Source organism: Pagrus major, chromosome 22, assembly GCF_040436345.1.
Source record: "Pagrus major chromosome 22, Pma_NU_1.0".
NCBI classification, from domain to species: domain Eukaryota; kingdom Metazoa; phylum Chordata; class Actinopteri; order Spariformes; family Sparidae; genus Pagrus; species Pagrus major.
In genome coordinates, this window is record NC_133236.1 from 29,966,747 (window position 1) to 29,974,718 (window position 7,972).

Consider the following 7,972-nt stretch of genomic DNA (forward strand, 5'->3'; position numbering starts at 1 on the left):
GGACTGCAGGGCTACATATCAATATGTCCTCTGAGAGTTTGGACGTCAGTGTTTCCTGGTGATGTCGTTTCTGAACTCACCAGACGATATATACGACATTGTCACAATATCAATATCGAGGTATTTGGTAAAAATATTGTGATATCTGCAAGGATGGAGGAACGAGGGGGGCTGAGGCGGCAGCACCCCCTGAAACGAGGCCATAACATCTGCCGAATTTACAAGATGGGCCAACTAATGATGAATTAGTCAGAGACAGTGTTTCACAGAGTTTATAAAGTTTCTCCAACTCAACAACTCGCTAAACTGAGTGATTTTATAAGGGAGTCTGGGAACGTTCTCTTCCTCTTCACCTCCTTGCTGTTGTTGACTGTAGATGATGTGAACATCTCTCCAGTTCCTGCGTCCTGGACGTTTGATTTTGAACATCAGAACATATTCAGAATATGGAGACGGACTGAAGATATGATATGATAGATGTGATGTCATTTTCAGACGGGGTCGTCCAGCTCTGTACGAGTGTTACTGCGGTGAAAACCTTGTCCGGATGTAAAAACGAGGGTATTAGAGTTAAAGCTCTGCTCGGCTCCTCTGCAGTGAGGTGATTGTGCTCTGGAGCTCCGACTTTATCAAAGGAAGTGTTGTTGAAGGTGGAGGCCGCCACTGCCAGCTGTTACACAACCTGTGAAGGCGATACGCCCAGAAAACATGTTGTGGTCCCTGAAGGCCAAACTTTTAAACAAACTGTCTTTAAGAGGTGACGTCAGAGAGCGTCCTGCCGACAGGAAGTGTGTGTGTGTGTGTGTGTGTGTGTGTGTGTGTGTGTGTGTGTGTGTGTGTGTGTGTGTGTGTGTGTGTGTTTGTTACCTGTCCACCAGGTGAATGGGCGCACATCTCTGACACTGAAGATCAGCTGATGAGATAAACAGAGGCTTCATGAAGGTGGGGTCAGGAGGTGCGCTGAGGAATGTGCTTTAATTAAAGCTTGAGCTGCAGGTCCAGTTCGATCCTGGTGAGGCCGGGGCGTCACCGCTGACGTTAAACTGTGTGAGGTGACATGTTCATGTTTTCATCCACCCTCAGAGGAGCTGAAACAGAGAAGAAGTTCCACCTTCACAAACACAAACATGTGAATACGAGCCGGTCGATGAAACCTGCGTCCTCAAAATGACTTTTAAACGACGAGGCTGAAACCTGTTCTGTAGGAAACAGCTTGGTTGGATTAATATGATCGTAGGTGATAAAGGTGGTAAATTAACTAACCCGGAGACACATCACCACGATAATAGCAGAACTGGTGTGTTCTGAGTGACTGATCACACTTCCCGGCCGTATGCAAATGTTTTAACACAAAGAAATAAATGTCTTCATGTTTAACGTCTGTCAACTGAACAAGAAGACCTAAACATTGAAGGGTGTGTTGTTGACGTAGCGAGTCTTAAAATTGAGCTTTTTCTCAAGGGAGTCTGGTGACTTTTCCTTCTTGTTTCTCCAAAGAAGTAACAGGTATTATATTATATCATATTGGATTTATAAAATGACACATGTTTACTGTCAATACGATATTTTATTTAATCACTTTGGTGAAATCAGTTGAAACAGCGAGTTCAAACAGCTGATGGGAGGTTAGACACAAGAAAGACAGGACGGGCTTTTACAGCGATGCTGCGACAAACTGACACTTTTTACAAGGAAAGAAACATCGTCATGTTTTTTATTTCATGCTGAATTTAAGAGAAGGCAGCGATGATTCAGAATCAGCTTCAGCCGTTTCACAGATTTTGTGAAGTTTCTCCTCGTGATGCAACAACTCTTAAAACAACCCGATTTGTAAGGGAGTCCGGTGATATCGTTCTCATAATGACTTATGTCCGTGACTTTCACCATTTTCTGACTTTTTTATAATCAGAACAACTGATCGATTAACCGAGAGAATAACTGAAGGTGAAAATAATCGTTGGTTATTAATTTGCGAGTGCAACGTTAATCTTAACACAGACATCTTAATGTTTGCGTGTCTGTCAGCGTGTCATGGAGCTCTTCTGCCCTCTAGTGGCCACAAATTAATGAATTAATGAAGTTGTCTCTTCTGCAAACAGATGTCAATTAATCAATTAGTCAATTGAAACAAATTTAATTTTAAACTGTTTTTCATGATCGATTTATCGTTTACGTGAAACATTTGTTGGTTCCGGCTTCTTAAATTTAAGGATTTGCTGCTTTTCTTCGTCTTTTCTGACAGTAAATGAAGCGTCTTTGTGTTTTCGTGACGTCACTTTGAGCTGTGGGAAATTATGATGAGCATTTTTAACTTGAACTTTAAAATACTGAGCAGAAAATACAGCACTCAAACATTATGCCGTGCTGGTGCTTTCAGCGGGCGGCGAGTTTCATGTAAATCCTCTCACGGTGTAATTCAGAAGATTTACAGCCTCATGTGTGACGGGAAGTTTGGCTCAGACCTCCACCAAATACACCAACGCAACAACATAAATATGAATGAAACCTCAGAATCATGAAGATCAGACTCAGATTATAACCTGAATCAAGTGGTTGCTGTCTAATGATCACATGGTTGTGAACATCCTGACTGAGTGGAGCTCCACGCCGACGTTGGAGCTCTTATTTAAAGGTGTTGCTGTGGTGTGAACCTCAGTGTCATTGTGTGATCCAGGACAAAATGTCTGACTCGGAGGCTGGAGGGTTTGCCGGCTGCCGTCCAGCCGCATGAATCGCCCTCTTTATGCGGTCGTGTCCGCGGCCTCGTTCGCTGACCTCGCTCCACTTGTCATTCACTCCCATTTCCATGCTGGGGAAGGAGGCGGGAGGAGGGGGGAGGGGGGAGGGGGGAGACGAGGAAACAAGACGCACGAGTTGACAAAGAGGCGAGTTTTCTTTAATGTCAGGAGCTGCATGAATTTGTGGCGACAAAAGCTGGACGATGAAATGAAATCGAGTTCTGTTCTCTGGGCTTTAATATGCATGATGCACGCAGCGTGTTTCCAGCGTTAGCGTGCCGACTTCACTTCAAGTGAAGAGAGAGAAGTTTAATTTAAAGTTCAGTTCAGACTTCTTCTCTTCTCACTTTCTCCACCTCGTCCTGTCTTCATTTCAGTCGCCGTGTCTTTAATAATTCATCAGTTTGATCAGGAAACGTGCAGCTGCCTCCTCTTCGCTTTATTCAAACACACTGAGCTCAGTGTTGTTCAGTGTTCAGTGTTGTGATGATTGTCTGTTAGTGTCTGCAGGCCCAGATTCTGTCTCCACTGACACGGCTGGAAAATGTCTGATGTCAAGAATATCACATTTTCTTGCCACCGATGCGTCAGGAAAATGTCAACATCTCGTTAAAAATGTCCAGTTGTGTTGCCACTAACGTGACCAGATGTTCGTATGATCGGTGTGTTTCTGTTGCAACCAACATGCTCAGAAATGATCCTGACGTCTCGTTAAAATGTCAGATGTTGCTGCTAACACGGCTGTCGACAGTTGTTGGTTACTCCGCTGATATGTTGTCTCCATGTTTTTGGAGCTGCCTTCAAATTCCACCAAAAAAAATCAGCAACCAGACGATCAGACCGAAATATGACTCTGTACTCTGCGTCTTGGTTCTGTGTCATCCTGTTCTGATTCTCGGTGCTGTTAATCTATCGTGGAACATAAAAAGTACTATTGATGCTCAGTAACTCGAGACTTTGCTGCTGTCAGGCACAAAGGTTTTAGAAATACAGACGAGTGAAGTGAATCTGTTACAGGTCGTCTCTCCACACAGACGCAGCCTGAAGGTTTCATTCATGACCTTTTTTTACAAAATAAATGTAAAAATGTAAAAATCTGGTCAAGAAAAAAAAACACGATAGATTAACAACAACTTCACTCCATGAGGAGCCAATCAGCTGCAGACATGTCCAGCTGAGGAACCAATCAGCACCTCAGTCAGTCGGACTCCTGGCGGTCTGCAGACACAGCTGAGCTTCATCAGAACAAGCTGAGCTTCATCAGAACAAGCTGAGCTCCATCAGAACAAGCTGAGCTCCATCAGAACCAACAGCTCGAACACCAAACATGAGTCTGTTTCCTGAAGGTGAGTGAAGCTGCAGTCAGCGTCCACCTGAGGACTTTCAGTCAGCAACGTCGTGGTCGCGGTGGTGTGATGTCGTATCTGTAATCAGATTACTTTAAAGGTCCAACTTGTATGAAAGTTGATTTTTGAGTCTCATTCCAGCTCACAGGTGGAGACAGCTGGGATCCCAACACTCTTCTTACAAACAGGAGCTGTAGATGATGTCATTTTAAAACCAGGCCGCTGTGATGTCACACAGCGGGAGTCGGTGTGGATCGATGACACATCAGTCATCATCTAACCGTTTACTTTGAACGTAGAGTTTAATCTTTACGTTTGTTGAATTTCTATTTCTGTCTTTATGCTCTGCGTAGGTTCAGACACTTAAACCACCTGGTCAGGGTCAGAAACTCATCATGGTTTGGATTAAAATACCTGTTCTGGTCGCCACGGTGACGGATGGAGATGATCTGACTTCCTGTTAGAAATAGCCGGTGTTGACGCCACAAACGTCTGATAAAGGTGTCGTCAGAAACCTGAACCAGTGGCTCTGCTGTGGTCAGACGTTTGGCAGCTTTGTTGGCCTGAATAACTCCGATCAGGCTGCGTGTCCATCAGTCTCTTCACATCATCTCCTGCTCCTCCGTGTGAAGGACACCATCCTCTGAACATCAGTGCTGTGTGGGTTTAAAGATGTGGAGTGAAGTGGATGTAACTCCGGTGATACTGAGCTGCTCCAGGATCTGCTGCAACACCTCCCCGTCTGTCCATCATGAAATATGGATCGGCGCTTTATCTCCTCATGCTTCGTGGCTCTTTCTTGGGCGTCAGCCTTCAAAAAACCCCTCTGGATCCTAGATTCTGTAGAAACGAGGTGTTTTCAGATCTTTATAGTCCCACAGCGCCGACTGTTGAGTAACAGCAGGCTGACGTGTTGAGATGGATGGAGGTTTGTTATTCTTCACCACGAAGACGCGAGCCGACTGAGGTTAATCTGTCAAATATAATAAACATGAACGGGGATGTTTTCCTGCTGATGTTGGTGAAGTCAGTTCACAATGGACATTTCAAGATTATATATCATTATAATTAAAACCACGACAGCGACACGCAGAGACTATGAATATAACTCATATTTAAGATAATAAACAGAAGTGTAACTGTACAGAACTCAACACTGACAAAGAAGCAGGCAGAATAACGTCTTCCTCGTCTCTGTGATGTTTTTCTGATGAGACGAGCTGTTTCTTTCCTCGCCGTTCCCCCGCAGGCTCGTCTTTCTTGCGCTGGATGTTTTGAGCTCTGGATGTTTTGAGCCTTCATGAACTATTGATGACGGTCGGTCGAACTTCCTCCGGCTTCAGTTTGAATCTCTGGTGAGCAGATAAGAGCGTCTCGACCTCCGTCAACACGGAGAGACGACCTGTCAGACGGCTGACAGACAGTGTCGCACCCAGGTGTCAGTCTGCTCGTCATATCTGTGTGTGTGTGTGTGTGTGTGTGTGTGTGTGTGTGTGTGTGTGTGTGTGTGTGTGTGTGTGTGTACATGTCTTGTGGTTCAGGGCTGCAGCAAACTATTCTTTTCATTATTAATAAAAGCTGAATATGAAGATGATTATCTGTGACACAGTAAGAATATTTGTTTGTTGGAGTTTGTGGCTTTGATGCATTTAACGTCGACCTGGAGGAACCAGAGCGACGCGGTGTAATTCCTCTCTCTGCCAGAAGGGGGAGATACAAGTTTGCCATTTTTATGATTAATTGACTAATCAATAAAAACACAAAAGTCAGATTAATAACGATATAAAACAGATAAAGGCAGAAAATATTTGCATTGAAGACAATTAAACCAAAGGACACGTCCTCAAAACAAAACGACTGGATAACTCAACTGTCCTTGACTTCAACAAACAACGTATAATTATCGTTCTCCTGACTTCCTTCTTTGCAGCTGTAATAATTACTTCAGACACTAGAGGTCACTGCCGAACAGGAAAGGTAAACATGGGTCACGATGAGCTGCTTTCATTGTTGTTTCTCTCGTTAGGATGGGTTGAAATTGCTGTAAATGTCGGCCTGGGCGATAAAATAATAGCAATATGTATCCGCGATAGACACGTCATTAGGCAGAGTGGACAGGTCGGCTCTGCCTGCCGCTGCTCCACCACCCGGCCTGTTCGCTCCGGCTACGAGCCCAGAGACACTGCAGTGGTCAGCGTGACCACCAGGGCAGCTATAGCTCACAATCCACCGCGCCGGCTCTGCCGCTGGCCGAATGTTTTACAAACCAACCGCAAGACAAACACAACCCGTTAACCCCAGAGTGAGAAGACGAGTGCTGACGGAGAGGAAACTGTAAATAAACCTCATGCTCCTCATAGTTTACGGTCTGATTCACTACCTGAGACGCAGGAATGACAAGAAAGTCACATGTCTGGTATCTCTATAAACAGCTGTTCTCTCTTCTGCTCTCCACACGCAGTTTACCTGTTTACCTGCTCCGTTGTGATTGGTCGATACTGGTCGGACTACAACAAGGGACCAGAAAACCTTCCAAAGCAAAATCTGGTCCCTGGCCTACAAATTCATGCAATCATGTACAGATATGTGGTTCTGATAAGTGTGTTGACAGCTGGTGTGAGAAAACCACAACATCTTCATATTGTTCTGAGTTGTTCTGCCTCTCTGTCCCTGCAGGGAGTCCTGTACAGGAGGAGGAGGAGGAGGAGGAGGAGGAAGGTGGAGGCTGCGTCATGTCGTCCCAGTCGTCCTGCTGTGGATGACTCTGCACAGGCACGGTAGGAACCCGACCCGTCACCATCTCGTCTCCTTTGGATCTGAACAGGAAGTGTTAGGACTTTTCCTCCTGATCTGACAGGAGGAAAAGAAAAGTTGCTCTCACAGCTGAGAAACTGTCAAAGAGGAGTCGATGCGTCCGAGTTTCATTCCACATTTGCTGAGATTTAATCGAAACGGACTACTACACAGTTACTACACAGTTACTACACAGTTACTACACAGGTTTTCTATAAACTGATCAATGTACGAGTTGTAAAGTCAGAGTCAGAACAGTGTGTAACTAAAGTGGCCTGTAAAGACGGACTAGTGAGCAGATGAGTCTCCGTGTTCGCTGTGAGGACGTTTAATGTCCCCGACAACCTCTGTAGTCTCATTCAGACACTTGTTAGCAACCGCTAACCGTTTTTAACACACGAAGCGCTTTATCATTAAACTGTGGACATTTAATGATGGATTTTATGTCGGAGAACAAAATGTGTGAGTATCTTCAACCTGCTAAGTGCTGACTGATTTCGGGGTTTTAGGACTCAGTCCTGTGACACTCGTTTTATGTCAGTGAGCAGATGATTTGTTGCACAAGACGGGAAACAGGACGCAATGTGCTTTAGAGAGACAAACAACACACACACACACACACACACACACACACACACACACTGTCACACCAGCATCAACCACAGTCAGTTAGAGCCACAAACGACTCGACACCCACAGAAATCAGAGTTTAACAGCTGTGAGAGCAAAACAACAAAACTCATCCTTCAGCTTCAGCCTTCAGTCTGATAACAAGTCGAGCTGTGAATGAATCAAGAATAATCACATGATGATTTCAGTCCAGTCAGTTTCATTATCTGCACATTTAATACTCTCATTAGGAGTGTTTGTTGTCTTCATGTAAAGTTTCCTCGAGGCATTAAATCCAAATTATGAGCTCAGAATTATTTAATCACGACGGTGTGCCTCGTTTCTTAATGAGAAAATGTGAAGTTAAATATAATTGTGGATGATTAAAGTCTCATTAGAGGAGGATCATTTAAACGCTGCTCTCAGTTGTATTTCTTCTCTTTGCCTCCATGTTCTGTTTTTCATGTCATTCATGTTTTCCAGGTT